General features: G+C 46.7%; 1 pseudogene; it reads right to left on the reverse strand.

The window, feature by feature from the left end:
• Positions 1 to 6,985: 6,985 nt before the first annotated feature.
• On the reverse strand, positions 6,986 to 8,069 carry LOC146402509 (zinc finger protein 549-like; annotated as a pseudogene).
• Between the last annotated feature and the right edge of the window lie 6,898 nt (positions 8,070 to 14,967).

Here is a 14,967-nt window from a genome sequence, read left to right on the forward strand (position 1 = left end):
TGGTGTAGATGGGGGGGGGGTTTAGGAGAAAATATTACAATCTCACTTTTGAACATACCTATTTTCAGAATCTATCAAACACCCAAGTGAGGCAGACTATAGGCATTTTGGTGTGGGACTTTTTTTTTTTTTTTAAACAAGTCAGAAGTTTTATTCTTTGATAGACAGATTTTTTAAAGAATGACCATAATGGACTTCTCTTGTGGCAGAGGATGTTAAGGACCCCGCATTGTCACTGAAGTGGCTTGGGTCACAGCTGTGGTACTGGTTCAGTCCCTGGACTAGGAACTTCCACATGCCATGGACATGGCCCAAAAGAACCAAACTAAACCAAACCAAAATTATTTTTCTTTTTTATTATTTTTTTTTAGGGCCACACCCATGGCATATGGAGGTTCCCAGTCTGGAGGTCGAATCGGAGCTGCAGCTGCTGGCCTACACCACAGCCATGGCAACACAGGATCCAAGCTGTGTCTGTGACCTATACCATAGCTCACAGCAATGCCAGATCCTTAACCCACTGGGCAGGGCAAGGGATCGAACCCGTGTCCTCATGGCTGCTAGTCAGATTCATTTCCACTGAACCATGATGAGAACGCCTCTTTTTCTTTTTTAAAGGAAGTCTATGCAATCTAGACTCCTCAACTGAGGAACTAATGTTCAGAAATAACAGAAAGCAAAATGTCTCATTATAGATTCCTGCAATTACAAGTAAGTCCAAATTTTTAGTAAAAGTAAACACAGAAAAGTCTCTCTGGGGCATATTTAACGACTGTCTGCCTTGACGTTACAAAATGATGCTCCTTTGTCTCAATGTGGGACAAATGTGTGGTTACAATTTACAGGCCAGATCTCTAAAGGCGATCAGGTCAAGGTAGATTCCACATGAGGCCACACATTTGCATAGTTATCTTCCTTCCCCTGTTCTCTGTCATTCAAAACCTCCTGATAATTTCCCCTGAATAAATCATGTCATTGACCCCTATGTCAGGTTCTGCTTCTGCAAGATCAGACGTTAGGCGGAACACATTTGGGAAAAACCTAACATATTAATCATGTGAATTATATCAGTGATATTACGTTTCTTTTCCATAAGAAGATGAGCAAAGGCCAGGATAACTTCCTTAGATGTGTACCTGAAGAATCAGACTTAAAATGGTCCAATCCTATTTATAATAAGACACTGAGTTGTTTTTCAAAGACAGCAGAATAAAACCACAAGTCAAGCAGCCAAACCATGTACTGAGATTTTGATCTGAAACGACACCTAGAAGCAAAATTTCTCCAACACCCCCTCCCAGCCACTGCCTGTAATTTTCATTTTTTCTGATGTCTTTGTCTGGTTTTGCTATCAGGGCAATGGAGGCCTTATAAAATCAATTTGAGAGTGTTTCATCCTCTCCAACTTTTTGCAATGGTTTGAGAAGGATTTGTCAGCTGATCTTTATATGTTTGGCAGAATTCCCATGTGAAGCCATCCATGCCTGGACTTTTGTTTCCTGGGACTTTTTTTTTTTTCCTAAATTCTGAAGAACCCAGAATATATATTCTTTTCAAATGCACATGGAACACTCTTTAACATAGACCAGGGAGTGTCTATGGCCATCCACCCTGAACACACCCAAACTCATCTCAGATAGACCAGGGAGTTCCCATCTTGGCTCAGTGGTTAACGAATCTGACTAGGAACCATGAGGTTTCGGGTTCGATCCCTGGCCTCGCTCAGTGGGTTAAGGATCCGGTGTTCCCATGAGCTGTGGTGGAGGTCACAGACGTGGCTCAGATCTGGGGTTTCTGTGTCTCTGGCATAGGCCAGCAGCTATAGCTCTGAAGCCTGGGAACCTCAATATACCATGGGTGTGGCCCTAGAAAAAACAAATAATAATAAAATAAAATAGACCACATACTAGGACATGAAACAAGCCTCAACAAATTTAAGAGGACAGAAATTATTTAAAGCATCTTTTTTGACCACAATGGTAAGAAACTAGAAATCAACCACAGAAAAAAAAATGAGAAAAAAAAGTTACATGGAGACTAAACAACATGCTACTAAAAAACCAACTGGTCAAGAAAAAAACAAATAGAATCGAGGCAAATGACAATGAAAAAATGAAAACACAACCTTACAAAATCCAGGGGGTGCAGCAAAAGCAGTTCTAAAAGGGAAGCTTGGAGTAATACAGGCCTTCCTCAAGAAACAAACAAACAGAAGTTCCTGTTGTGGTGCAGTGCTTAAGGAATCTGATTAGGAACCATGAGGTTGTGGGTTCGATCCCTGGCCTTGCTCAGTGGGTTAAGGATCTGGTGTTGCCGTGAGCTGTGGTGTAGGTTGAAGACGTGGCTGAGATCCCACATTGCTGTGGTTCTGGTGTAGGCCCACATCTATAGCTCCGATTAGACCCCTAGCCTGGGAACCTCCATATGCTGTGGGATGCAGCCCTAGAAAAGGCAAAAAAAAAAAAAAAAAAAAAAAAAAAAAAGAAATCTCGAAAAAACTACCTAACCTACCACCTAAAATAATTAGGAAAAGAAAAACAAACAAACAAAACCCCAAAGTCAGGAGTTCCTGTTGTGGTGCAGTGGAAATGAATCCAACAATTATCCATGAGGATGCAGGTTCGAATCCCTGGCCTTGCTCAGTTGGTTAAGGATCTGGCATTGCTGTGGCTGTGGTGTAGGCAAGCAGCTGCAGCTCTGATTTGACCCCTAGCCTTGGAACTTACATATGCTGCAGGTGTGACCCTATAAAGAAAAATTAAAAATAAAATAATAAATGCTAGAAAGGGTATAGAAAAAAGGCAACTCTCCTACACTGTTGGCAGGAATGACAACTGGTGCAGCCACAATGGACAACAGTGTGGAGGTTCCATAAAAATACTAAAAACAGAATCACCATATGATCCAGCAATCCACTTCTGGGCATATATCCAGAAAAGACAAAATTCTTTTTTTTTTTTTTTTTTGGTCTTTTTGCTATTTCTTTGGGCCGCTCCCGCGGCATATGGAGGTTCCCAGGCTAGGGGTCTCATCGGAGCTGTAGCCCCCCGCCTACGCCAGAGCCACAGCAATGCAGGATCTGAGCCGCGTCTGCAACCTACACCACAGCTCACGGCAACGCCGGATCATTAACCCACTGAGCAATGGCAGGGACCGAACCCGCAACCTCATGGTTCCCAGTCAGATTCGCTAACCACTGTGCCAAGACAGGAACTCCCAAAACTCTAATTCAATGGGCCACTGAGGTGTAAGTGCTGAATATTAACCAGGAGAGCACCAGAGAACTCCCATAATTACTGAGTTTCGACATTGCTTCATGGATTATTGATTAAGGTCCTCTAATGGAGGTATTTACCAGTGAGGCCCTGAGAAGCAAAAATAAAATAAAATAACTAGAAATGAAATACTGACATTTGCAGCACCATAGATACAACTAGAGATTATCATACTAAGTGAAGCAAACAGAAATATTGTATCAGTTATATGTGGAATTTAAAGAATAATACAAATGAATTTATTTACAAAACAAACACACATGGACATAGAAAATAAAACATTTGGTTATCAAAAGGGGAAGGGGACAGAGTTCCCGTCATGGCACAGTGAAACAAATCCAACTAGGAACCATGAGGTTGTGGGTTCGATCCCTGGCCTCACTCGGTGGGTTAGGGATCTGGCGTGGCTGTGAGCTATGGTGTAGGTCGCAGATGAGGCTTGGATCTGGCTTTGCTGTGGCTGTGGCATAGGCCGGCAGCTGTAGCTCTGATGAGACACCTAGTCTGGGAACCGCCATGTGCCGCAGGTGTAGCCCTAAAAAAAAATAGCGGGAGTAAGGAGGTAAGGGAGAAACTAGGAATGTGAAATTAACAGATAGACACTACTATGTTGACAAACAATGATTTACAGTTTAGGGAGCTATATTCAATTAACTTGTATTAAGCTGTAATAGAAAAGAACCTGAAAAAAATTATACATGTAACCAAATCACTTCACTGTACACTTGAAACAAAATATTGTAAATTAACTATACTTCAATTTTTAAAAAAGAGTCCAAATTTTGATAACTTGAAACTCTACTGAGTTTTGCTAAGTTAAACAATGGAAGATTACTATCTAGATCTTCACAAATAAGAAACTAGGATCATTAATTAGTGAACACAGGATTCATGACGCAGAGAAATTAAAACCATTTAGGACTGTTGGAGTTCCCATCATGGCTCAGTGGAAATGAATCTGACTAGCATGAATGAGGTTGCGGGTTCGATCCCTGGCCTTGCTCAGTGGGTTAAGGATCTGGTGTTACCATGAGCTGTAGCGTAGGTCATAGACGTGGCTTGGATTCCACATTGCTGTGGCTCTGGCACAGGCCAGTGGCTACAGCTACGATTCGACCCCTAGCCTGGGCATTTCCATATGCTGCAGGGGTGGCCCTAAATTATAGAAGCAGGAAACTATCAGAAAAATTCTCTCCTTATATTTGGGAAACATTTTGAATTTACAATACCAAAAGAATAATCTGTAAAAGAATAAATAAAAAAAAATCAGACTACACTGAAATTAAAAACACTTTCTCTGGAAAAGCAACTGAAATGACAAGACAGAGTCTCAAAGAATATTGGTAAATACCTCCATTAGAGGACCTTAATCAATAATCCATGAAGCAATATCGAAACTCAGTAATTATGGGAGTTCTCTGGTGCTCTCCTGGTTAATATTCAGCACTTACACCGCGGGGGCCCAAGTTCAATCCATGTTCTGGAACTGAGCTGCCACATGAAGTCACTGTACACCAAGATGAAAAAACCCTCAAAAGCCAAAAACAACTCAGTAATAAGAATGACAAATTATGTTTCAATAAATAAATATGGGGGAGTTCGGTTGTGGCTCAGTGGTAATGAACTCGACTAGTATCCATGAGGATAGCGGTTCAATCCCTGGCCTCACTCAGTGAGTTAAGGATCCAGGCATTGCCCTGAGCTGTGGTGTCACAGGCACAGCTCGGATCTGGTGTTGCAGTGGCTGTGGTGTAGGCTGGCAGCTACAGCTCCGTTTTGATCCCTAGCCAGGAATCTTCCATATGCCACAGGTGTGGTCCTAAAAAGACCAAAAAAAGAAAAAAAAAAAAAAGGTATAGTTAAAAATACATCGAAAACCACTTACACTCTGTCATGAAGAAAATGCTAGTTAAAATCACTAGATTCACCTATCGCAGCACTGAAGTTAGAAAGCCTGACCATATCAAATATTGGAAAGAGTGTAAGGAAAAGGTTCTGGTGCTTCTGTTGAGACCATAAAAAGATACCATCACTTTAGAAAAGTCTGACTGACCGCACATACATTACTTTGTATGACATAAGAATCGTGCTGCTAGATTTTACTTTTTCCTTTTAAGGCACCACCATGGTACCTCAAAGATCCCCAGACCAGGGAATGAACCCAAGCCACAGTTGCAGCAACACCAGATTTTTTTTTTTTTCCATCTTTTTGCCTTTTCTTGGGCCGCTCCCTTGGCATATGGAGGTTCCCAGGCTAGGGGTCTAATCGGAGCTGTAGTCACTGGCCTACAGCACAGCTCACAGCAACGCCGGATCATTAACTCACTGAGCAAGGCCAGGGATGGTTCCTAGTCATATTCGTTAACCACTGCGCCACGATTTTTTTTTTTTTTGTAACCCACTGCACCTGGGCCAGAGATCGAACCCAAGCCTCTGGACCAATCTAAGCCATTGCAGTGGATTCTTCTTTTCATTTTTGGCCACCCGGCAGCATATGAAATTCCCAGGCCAGGGATAAGATCCAAGCCACAGTTGTGACCTATGCTGCACCTGTGGCAAAGCCGGATCCTTAGCCCACTGTGTCAAACCGGCAACCCAAGGCTCCCAAGATGCTGCTGATTCTGTTGCGTCACAGCAGGAGCTCCTGCCGGTGGATTCATAACCCAATGCACCACAGTGGACCTCCTTCCAGTGCTGCTAGATATTAACTCACATGAAGGAAAGCCTATGATCAAAAGGCACTTCCCCAGTGTGTACTTTGTTTATGAGCCTGGAGCTGCCTACAAAGAAATACACTCAAGGCATTTCAACAGCGTGGATTCTCTGCTGGACAATAAGACATGTTTTGTGAGTGAAGGGCCTCCCACACTCACTGCGTTTAAATGGTTTTACTCCAATGTGGGCTTTTTGGTGCCGAACAAGAGCGTACTTGCACATGAAGGCTTTCTCACATTCATTATACTCATGTGGTCTTTCTCCAGAGTGGATTTTCTGTGCTCATGAAGTTTAACTTTGTCACTCACTGCTTTGCACCTTCACTGCACTCATGACACCTCCATGCAGTGTAAACATTCTGGTGTCTCCTGAGGGCAAAGTTACTTGTAAAGAATTTCTCACACTTGTTACACCCATAAGCGTTTTCTAAAGTATGAATTCTCTTATGGACAATGGGACTTCCTTTGTAGATATAAGCTTTCCCACATTCACTGCACACGAGGTCTTTCTCCAGTGTGGATACACCGGTGATACAGCAGCCTTTTTTTGAAGACAGAGGACTTACCATATTTGCTACACACATAAGGCCTTTATCCACTATGGATGTGCAGGTGCACAAGAAGATTATTTTTGTTTTTTGGGTTTGTTTTGGTTTTTTGTCTTTTGCCATTTCAGGGCCACACATGCAGCATAAGGAAGTTCCCAGGCTAGGGGTCAAATTGGAGCTGTAGTCACTGGCCTACACCACAGCCACAGCAACACGGGATCCTTAAACCACTGAGCAAGGCCAGGGATTGAACCCACGTACTCATGGATCCCAGTCGGGTTAGTTAATCACTGACTCATGACGGGAACGCCAAGATTATTTTTGTAATGGAAAGGCTTCCTACATCCACTACACTTATGATGAGTTTCTCCAGTGTGGATTTTGTGGTGATGAACAAGTGAATCCTTTCAAAGGAAAGCGTTCCCACATTCTGACACTCATAGGTCTTTTATTATTTATTTATTTTTTGTCTTTTTGCTATTTCTTGGGCCGCTCCCGTGGCACATGGAGGTTCCCAGGCTAGGGGTCAAATCGGAGCTGTAGCCACCGGCCGATACCAGAGCTACAGCAACGCAGGATCCGAGCCGTGTCTGCGACCTACACCACAGCTCACGGCAATGCCGGATCGTTAACCCACTGAGCAGGGGCAGGGATCGAACCCGCAACCTCATGGTTCCTAGTCGGATTTGTTAACCACTGAGCCACGACGGGAACTCCTCATAGGTCTTTCTCCAGTGTGGATTCTCTTGTGCTCATTAAGTTTATATTTTTGGGCAAAGACTTTCCCACAACAGCACTCGAAAGGTTTTTCTCCAGTGTGAACTCTCTGGTGCTCCGTGAACTTATACTTTTTAGTGAAGGCTTTGCCACATTCACTGCATTCGTAGTGCCCTCGCCCAGGGTGGGAGACCTCGCTGCTCTTCCTCCTTCTCCGTGGATGCTCTCCATTGCAGGTGGGCTGGTGCTGGAGAAAGCCCAGGCTGCCTAGGAAATCCTTCTCAACCTCTCGGCACGTGAACATATTATCAGATACAAGTACTTGGCAGCTTGTCACAAGCATGGTGCCGTTCTCCTCCCTTCTGAGCTGTTTCTCTCCACGGAGCTGCTTCTGGTGCTGCTGCAAGTGAGAAGTGAACATTTTCCGACAAGCTCCAGGAAAGGACTGTTTCGGCCCAGGATACACTCCTTGGTGCTCAGCCAGGAAGAGAGCATCTTTTGCTACCAGAGCATATGTATCAGAAGTGAGAGTCTTCAGGAAGGACGGTCCAGCTTTGGGTTCCTGGCTTGTGCCACTTGTTCTATAGAAACACACTGTTCAGGTATGGCTTCCTCGGCTTCTCCTCCATGCCAACAATCTGAAAGGAAAAAAAAAATGCTGATAAGGTGTAAGGAAACTTTTGTGGGACACGAGCCCATTACAGAACATATCTGAGAATAAGTACAAGGGGTAGTTTTCGGAACAAGGGAGGGAAGGTCAGGCAGTAGAAAGGGATGGTGTGAGTACTGGACGTCTGATGGTCACAGAATAGGGGCAGATCTTATCAACAGCAAGAACACAGGAAACCAAGATACGGCACTACGTTAAGAGGACAGGCCTGGAACGATCCACTACTTGGCCAATGGTGTTCAGCAAGATACTCTGGTGATGAAAAGTATCCTATGCAGCTGTTCACAATAGCAAAGACATGGAAACAGCCTAAATGTCCATCAGTGGAGGAATGGATTAAGAAGATGTGGTATAGATACATAATGGAATACTACTCAGCCATCATAAGGAACAAAAGAATGCCATTTGCAGCAACATGGATGGAACTAGAGACCCTTACACTAAGTGAAGTAAAATAAGTCAGAAAGAGAAAAACAAATACCACATATCACTTACATCTAGAATCTAATATATGGCACAAATGAAACTTTCCACAGAAGAGAAACTCATGCACTTAGGAGAACAGACTTGGGGTTGCCAAGGGGCAGGGAGAGGGAGTGGGATGGACTGGGAATTTGGGGTTAGTAGATGCAAACTATTGCCTTTGAAATGGATAAGCAATGAGATCCTGCTGTATAGCACTGGGAACTCTATCTAGTCATTTATGATGGAGCCTGATGGAGGATAATGTAAGAAAAAGAATGTATAGGAATGTGTGACTGGGTCACTTTGCTGTACAGTAGGAAACTGACAGAGCACTGTAAACCAGATATAATGGAAAAAATCAAAATCAATTAAGATGAAAATAAATAAATTTTGGAGTCACCATCGTGGCTAGGAACCATGAGGTTGCGAGTTCAATCCCTGGCCTCACTCAGTGGGTTAAGCGTCCGGCGTTGCCATGAGCTGTGATGTAGGTCGCAGAGGCGGCTCAGATCACGCGTTGCTGTGGCTCTGGTGTAGGCTGGTGGCTACAGTTCCGATTAGACCCCTAGCCTGGGAACCTCCATATGCCAAGGGAAGCGGCCCTAGAAAAGTAAAAAATAAATAAATAAATAAATAAATAAATTTAAAGAAAATTATACTGGAGTCCCCAACGTGGCACAGCAGAAATAAATCTGACTAGGAACCATGAGGTTGTGCGTTCGATCCCTGGCCTCGCTCAGTGGATTAAGGATCCAGTGTTGAAGTGAGCTGTGGTATAGGTCACAGATGCGCCTCAGATCTGGCATTGCCAGGGCTGTGGCAGTGGCCAGCAGCTGTATCTCTGATTAGACCTCTAGCCTGGGAACCTCCATATACTGTGATGCAGCCCTAAAAAGCAGAAGAAAAAATAAAAAAAGTATACCATGCAGAATATGCATCCCACTCCAGGAAAACACAAATCAGCCACTGTTCTTGGATTTCATCTATATATATATGTCTGTGTGTGTGTGTGTGTGTGTGTGTTTGTGTGTGTGTGTGTGTGTGTGTGTATATATATATATATATATATATATATATATAATTTATTTATTTATTTTTGCTTTTTAGGGCCGCACCTGCTGCATATGAAGATTCCCAGGCTAGGGGTCAAACTGGAGCTACAGCTGCCGGCCTACACCACAGCCACGGCAACGCAGGATCCGAGCCACATCTGTGACCTACACCACAGCTCACAGCAACGTGCGATCCTTAACCCACTGAGCAAGGCCAGGAATTAAACCTGTGTCCTCATGGATGCTAGTCAGATTCCTTAACCGCTGAGCCACAACGGGAAGTGCAGGGACTTCATAGTTTCTCGCACCTCTCGTGTTACATTAGGAAGAGATCACTACTGAAAAACACAGCAGATAGAGGGACAGACGTGATGGGGAGGCCACTGACGTAGAAATCAGCCAAGGGTAAGAAGTGAGAGTAGAGGGAGAGCAGAGAGAGTAGAGCGGAGGAAGCCAGGCCGAGGTCCTCACCCCTCCGCCGCCCCTGCCCCTCTGCCACAGGCCCTAGGCACCTCTGTTCCCTGGAAGGGGAAAAAAAGCACCATTTCCCTTCAGCAACTCTGTCACCCAGCCTGACACCCTTCAGGCTCCAACACAGTCCGTGCAAAGCTCTGAGGCCCTGGAGGGGAAATAAGGCACCAGGCCTGCCCTCCCGGCATCCGAACCCCATCCCTGCTTCCCCCTCGGTACCTTCCTCACCCACCGAGACGCCTCTGCGCCATCAGGACCCCTCCCACCCCCACACTCACGGTCACTGTCCTGCCTCATCCTCAGTGATGACAGCCACCCCGGCCAGGGGCCCGGGCACCTGAGCCAGGCCATGGAGAATCCCCTCCCCACCTTCCGGGCACCGGGACCTGCAGGGCCTTGAGTGTGACAAGGTCTGCACACCAGCCACCTGCCTGGGAGACTCTCCCAAGCGAAACCCCCTCCCTCACCTCCAGATGTGTGTTCCCAGCTGCCCACCTGACACCTCCCCTGAGACACCCAGGTGAGGGGTCGAATCGGAGCTGTAGCCGCCGGCCCTCACCACAGCCCCAGCAACACCAGATCCAAGCCGCATCTGCAACCTACACCACATCTCACGGCAATGCCAGATCCTTAACCCACCGAGCAGGCCAGGGATCGAACCCATGTCTTCATGGACACTAGTTGGATTCATGTCCGCTGTGCCACAATGGGAACTTCCTGCCACCCAGCTTTATTGGCCCAGGTCACGGGTCCTGCAGATCCCCGGACACTCCCCTCGCCCCCTCGCCTCCGGCCACAGGGACAGGCTGACTCCCGGGGCTAAGGAACAGCTTATCCCTTGACCTTTTCCACTGGACACATTTGAACACCTCAGGACAACGCCTGTCGCCAAGCTTCCCGGGCCTGAGGGGACCCCAGGGGTCCAGAGCGAAGGACCGACCATCCCAGGACAACACTGGATCCTAAGTCTGGGCGTCAGGGCCAGGGGAGGGGACGACGTCCGGCAGACTTACCTGTGCGGGGACCATACCTACGGCAGCTCCTTGGGGACCCTGTGAAAAGAGGACGAGCTGAGGTGAAGGCGGCCTGGGGAGGACGGAGTGGCTGAGCCGGTTCTTCCTTTCTTCGTCCTGGAGATGAGTGATCTCAGGCCGACCTCCGCCCTCAGTTTCTCGGTCTTCGGAGCTGGAGCCGGACAAGTCTAGCGCCCTGGACAAACACGCAACCTACCTAATTCAGTTTCTAAATATGTAAAATAGCATCTCTTAGTGGTGTTCTTCTCCAAACACTGCATTGGTGCGTTTCCATCGCTAAGACTGAGCTATTGCGGGTCAGAAGATTCACATTTCCGCGTGTTTTTGAAAACTGGATATTGTTTATGTCTTTCGAGTCATGATATAAATACGATTTAATTTTTTTTTTTTTTTTTTTTTTTGGTGGGGATGCAGCTCTTGTGGCATGTGGAAGTTCCCTGGCCAGGCATCAAACCCGTGCCACAGCAAAAAGCCAAACCACTGCAGTGAGAACGCCTGACTCTTAATCCAGTGTACGAGAAGGAAATTCCCGGCAATTTTTACACCTCGTCTTCAGATTACCTCGGATCCGTAGGAGGTCCCGGGTGGGGTTGGAAGTGTAAACTTCTACTAACTGGATGTTTCTGGTGACCAGTCCCATCCTGAAGACATCTGGAGGACCCACCCTAAGTCACTTACTTGAACTCCTGTGTGAATAACAACAAAACACTCCTGAGGCTCAGGAAATTACAAAGGATCCAGAGTCTTATGTGAAGAGCCCGAAACAAAACTAAATGCACATATGTGTGTATATATATAATTTACATATACTTAAATTATTATTATATATATATATGTACACACAGACATATACTGCCATTTTAAGCAATTATTGCTTGCTCAAGAACAGCTTGGAAACCTGCTGAGGCACCTGTGCCCTTGAGGGGCCTGGGTGCTCCCCCAAGCAAGGCTGACCTCCTTCTGGCTCCACAAGGACTGGACACTCTGCTGAGGGTTGAGAGCAGTCGAGCTATGTCCCCTCACACCTCCTTCTCCATCTCCAGCTCAGGCCTGGCTCCTTATACCCTTGCTTCCCCAGGAAGCCCTAGAACCTCGGGGCCCTCCCGCTTCAGGCGGCCTCACAAGGTCCCACCCACTTTGCCCTGCCCTCCAGCGCCAGCTCTTTCTTCTTGCCTCTCACGTCCCCTCTCACAGCAAAGCAACAGGACAAGACGTTCCCTCCTACATTTGACCTCCAGACCTGGCCCGAGTCCCCCCAGGCACATCGCTGAGCCACCACCTCCTCCCTCAATGACAGACAAGAGACTCCATGGCACAACTTTGGGAATCTCAGAAGCTTGACTCGGAATCTTATTTCTTATATTTCTATGAAAAAAAATTAATAATGGAAACACCCAGTAGAGCTGGCACAGCAGAAGTTTGAGCCCTCATGACCTGAGACAATAACTGAATTTAAAAGGAAGAGAAGGGGTTCCCGTTGTGGGGTGGAAACAAATCTGACTAATAACCAGGAGGTTGTGGGTTGGATCCCTGGCCTCGCTCAGTGGGTTAAGGATCCAGTGTTGCCATGAGCTGTGGTGTAGGACACAGATGCGGCTTGGATCCAGCGTTACTGTGGCTGTGGCACAGGACGGCAGCTGTACCTCTAATTCAACCCCTAGCCTGGGAAGCTCCAAATGCCACGGGTCTGGCCCTAGAAAGCAAAATAAATAAATAAAATAAAAGGAAGACAAATCACTTCTTTCCTAGAAAGAAAGCAACCAATGAAACACTGTGGACACTCTGGTGCGTTATTAGCCCTTCTATCTTCCTTTTTATAATCTCTATAGGTGTTAGCTCACCATGGTTGCAACACTCCAACTGCATTTCCCTGGTGATCCTGAAAAAAACTCATCTTTATAGAAGAAATAGCGCTCAGTTTATCTGTTTGCGGCCACCAATTTTCATAGCCATCACTCTGGCCCAGAAACCACTTTATTCCTTAGAGTCTAATGCAGCAAGCTCTCCCAGCTCCCCCTGCCTTCACCCTCGTCAGCCTCTCCCTGGTCTGTTCTCCTCTGACCCTCATGGATACTAGTCAGGTTCCTTACCCCTGAGCCACAAGAGGAACTCTGAAAAAGTTGCCCAGCTCAGTGGGTTAAGGATCCAGTGTTGCCCGTGAGCTGCGGTGTAGGTTGCAGACGCGGATGGGATCTGGTGTGGCTGTAGCATAGACCCGCAGCTGCAGCAGCGATTCGACCCTTAGCCTGGGAACTTCCATATGCCGCCTGGTGCGGCCCTCTGACAAAACAAAAAAACAAAAACCCTGTAACTCAGAGTGTGTTCCTGCTTTAGTCACAACCCTTCACTGACACCAGATGCTCAGACTGCTGACTCCTCAAATTCTCTACCACTTGTAGAAAGGAGTAGGAACCGAGGATTCCCAAATACTCCGGGCCCTTGTTCACCTCCAAGGATTTGCTGGTGGCGCGCCCACGGCCTTTAACCCTCTCCATAAACCTGTCAGAGACGGAGCCACCACACACGCACACCTGATGTTTCGGAGACAGGAGGCTGAACCCCAATGCCCTGAGCGGAAGACCTTCACGGGGGGCTGGGGGACTTGGGTCAGGATCGCGGGGCGCAAGAGTCACCTGGGCCGTGGCCTTTGGCCCGCTGGTTGCCATAGGACCTTTTGGGCGCAGTGGTGCCAGGAGACGAGCGCGTGATGATGGTGGAGACCCGGGTTGATAATCCCGGAAGCACGTTCCGCAACCCGCTCGCTCCCGTGTAGTGTGGACCGCGCCCCCTCGGGCGCTTCCGCGTTTCCTTTATCTCGGTTCTACCCACTGACATACAGGCTAAAATCCTGCCGACAGCAGCAAAAGTCGCCAAACAACCGCCATCAGAAAGACGCCGGAAATCCTGTCCACCTGCTAGTCACATTTCCGGAAAAGCCCCAGCCTGGGGCGGCAATTGGTGCGGAGCTCAAGGCCGGTCTGCGCACAGTCCTCTGAGTAACGTAGTTCCCCTACCTCAGGTTTGTAATATGCAAACCTGTGGGTTATTAATGTCCCAAGTCTCTGAGGGAAGCAGAAATTGAAAACGCACCAAAATAGACTCGACAAAGTCTATATCTATAATTTTTACAAAAGTAGGACTTAATTCACATTCCTAAATATCAAAATGATACAGGATTAGGAGAAATAGATCATTCCAATTGTGAAAAGACTGTAAGCAGCCACAGTCCTTATTTGTTGTTTTTGATGGAAATCTTGGGAGGATTTCCAAGTAAGAAAAGTCAAGTCATTAAGATTTTGTAGAGTTCCGCTGTGACTCAGCAATTCTGACTAGTATCCATGAGGACACCTTGCTCAATGGGTTAAGGATCCAGCATTGCTGTGAGATGTGGTGTAGGTCGCAGATGTGGCTCAGATCTGGTGTTGCTGTGAGTGTGGCATCAGCCAGAGGCTACAGCTCCAATGTGACCCCTACCCTGGGAACCTCCATATGCTGCAGGTGCAGCCCTAAAAAGCAAGATAAATTAAATAAATAAATAAAAATTTAAAAAAAGAAAAAAACATGTCACTCCTGCTTCAGGACAAACTGAGAGGTCCCAGGCATGGAAAGAACCCTTTGATGAGAGACAGAGTGTTAGCAGTGGTACTTACCAGCTCTCCCAAACCCAGTGGCACAGCCACAAGTACAGTCAGAGCTGGAATGCATCCCCTTCCAGAGAGAGGACAAAGGAGGGTTCGGTCTTTAAGCCTCCATTCTTGGAGTTCCTTTGGGCTGCAGTAGGTTAAGGATTTGGCACTGTCACTGCAGCAGCTCTGGTCATTGCTGTGGCTCAAATCTGATCCCTGGCCATATGCCATATGCCACAGGTGCAGCTGGGCAGGGGAGAAGAGTCCATTCTTTCCCAAAAGATAGAAAACTATGCACATTCTGGGTTAACGATCCGGCGTTGCCGTGAGCTGTGGTGTAGGTTGCAGACGCGGCTCAGATCCCATGTTGCTGTGGCTCTGGTGTAGGCCGGTGG

The sequence above is a fragment of the Sus scrofa genome, chromosome 6, assembly GCF_054392235.1.
Source record: "Sus scrofa isolate SSC_HxYL_T2T_F1_AM1 chromosome 6, Sscrofa_HxYL_maternal_Yorkshire_Landrace_v2.0, whole genome shotgun sequence".
Lineage (NCBI taxonomy): Eukaryota > Metazoa > Chordata > Mammalia > Artiodactyla > Suidae > Sus > Sus scrofa.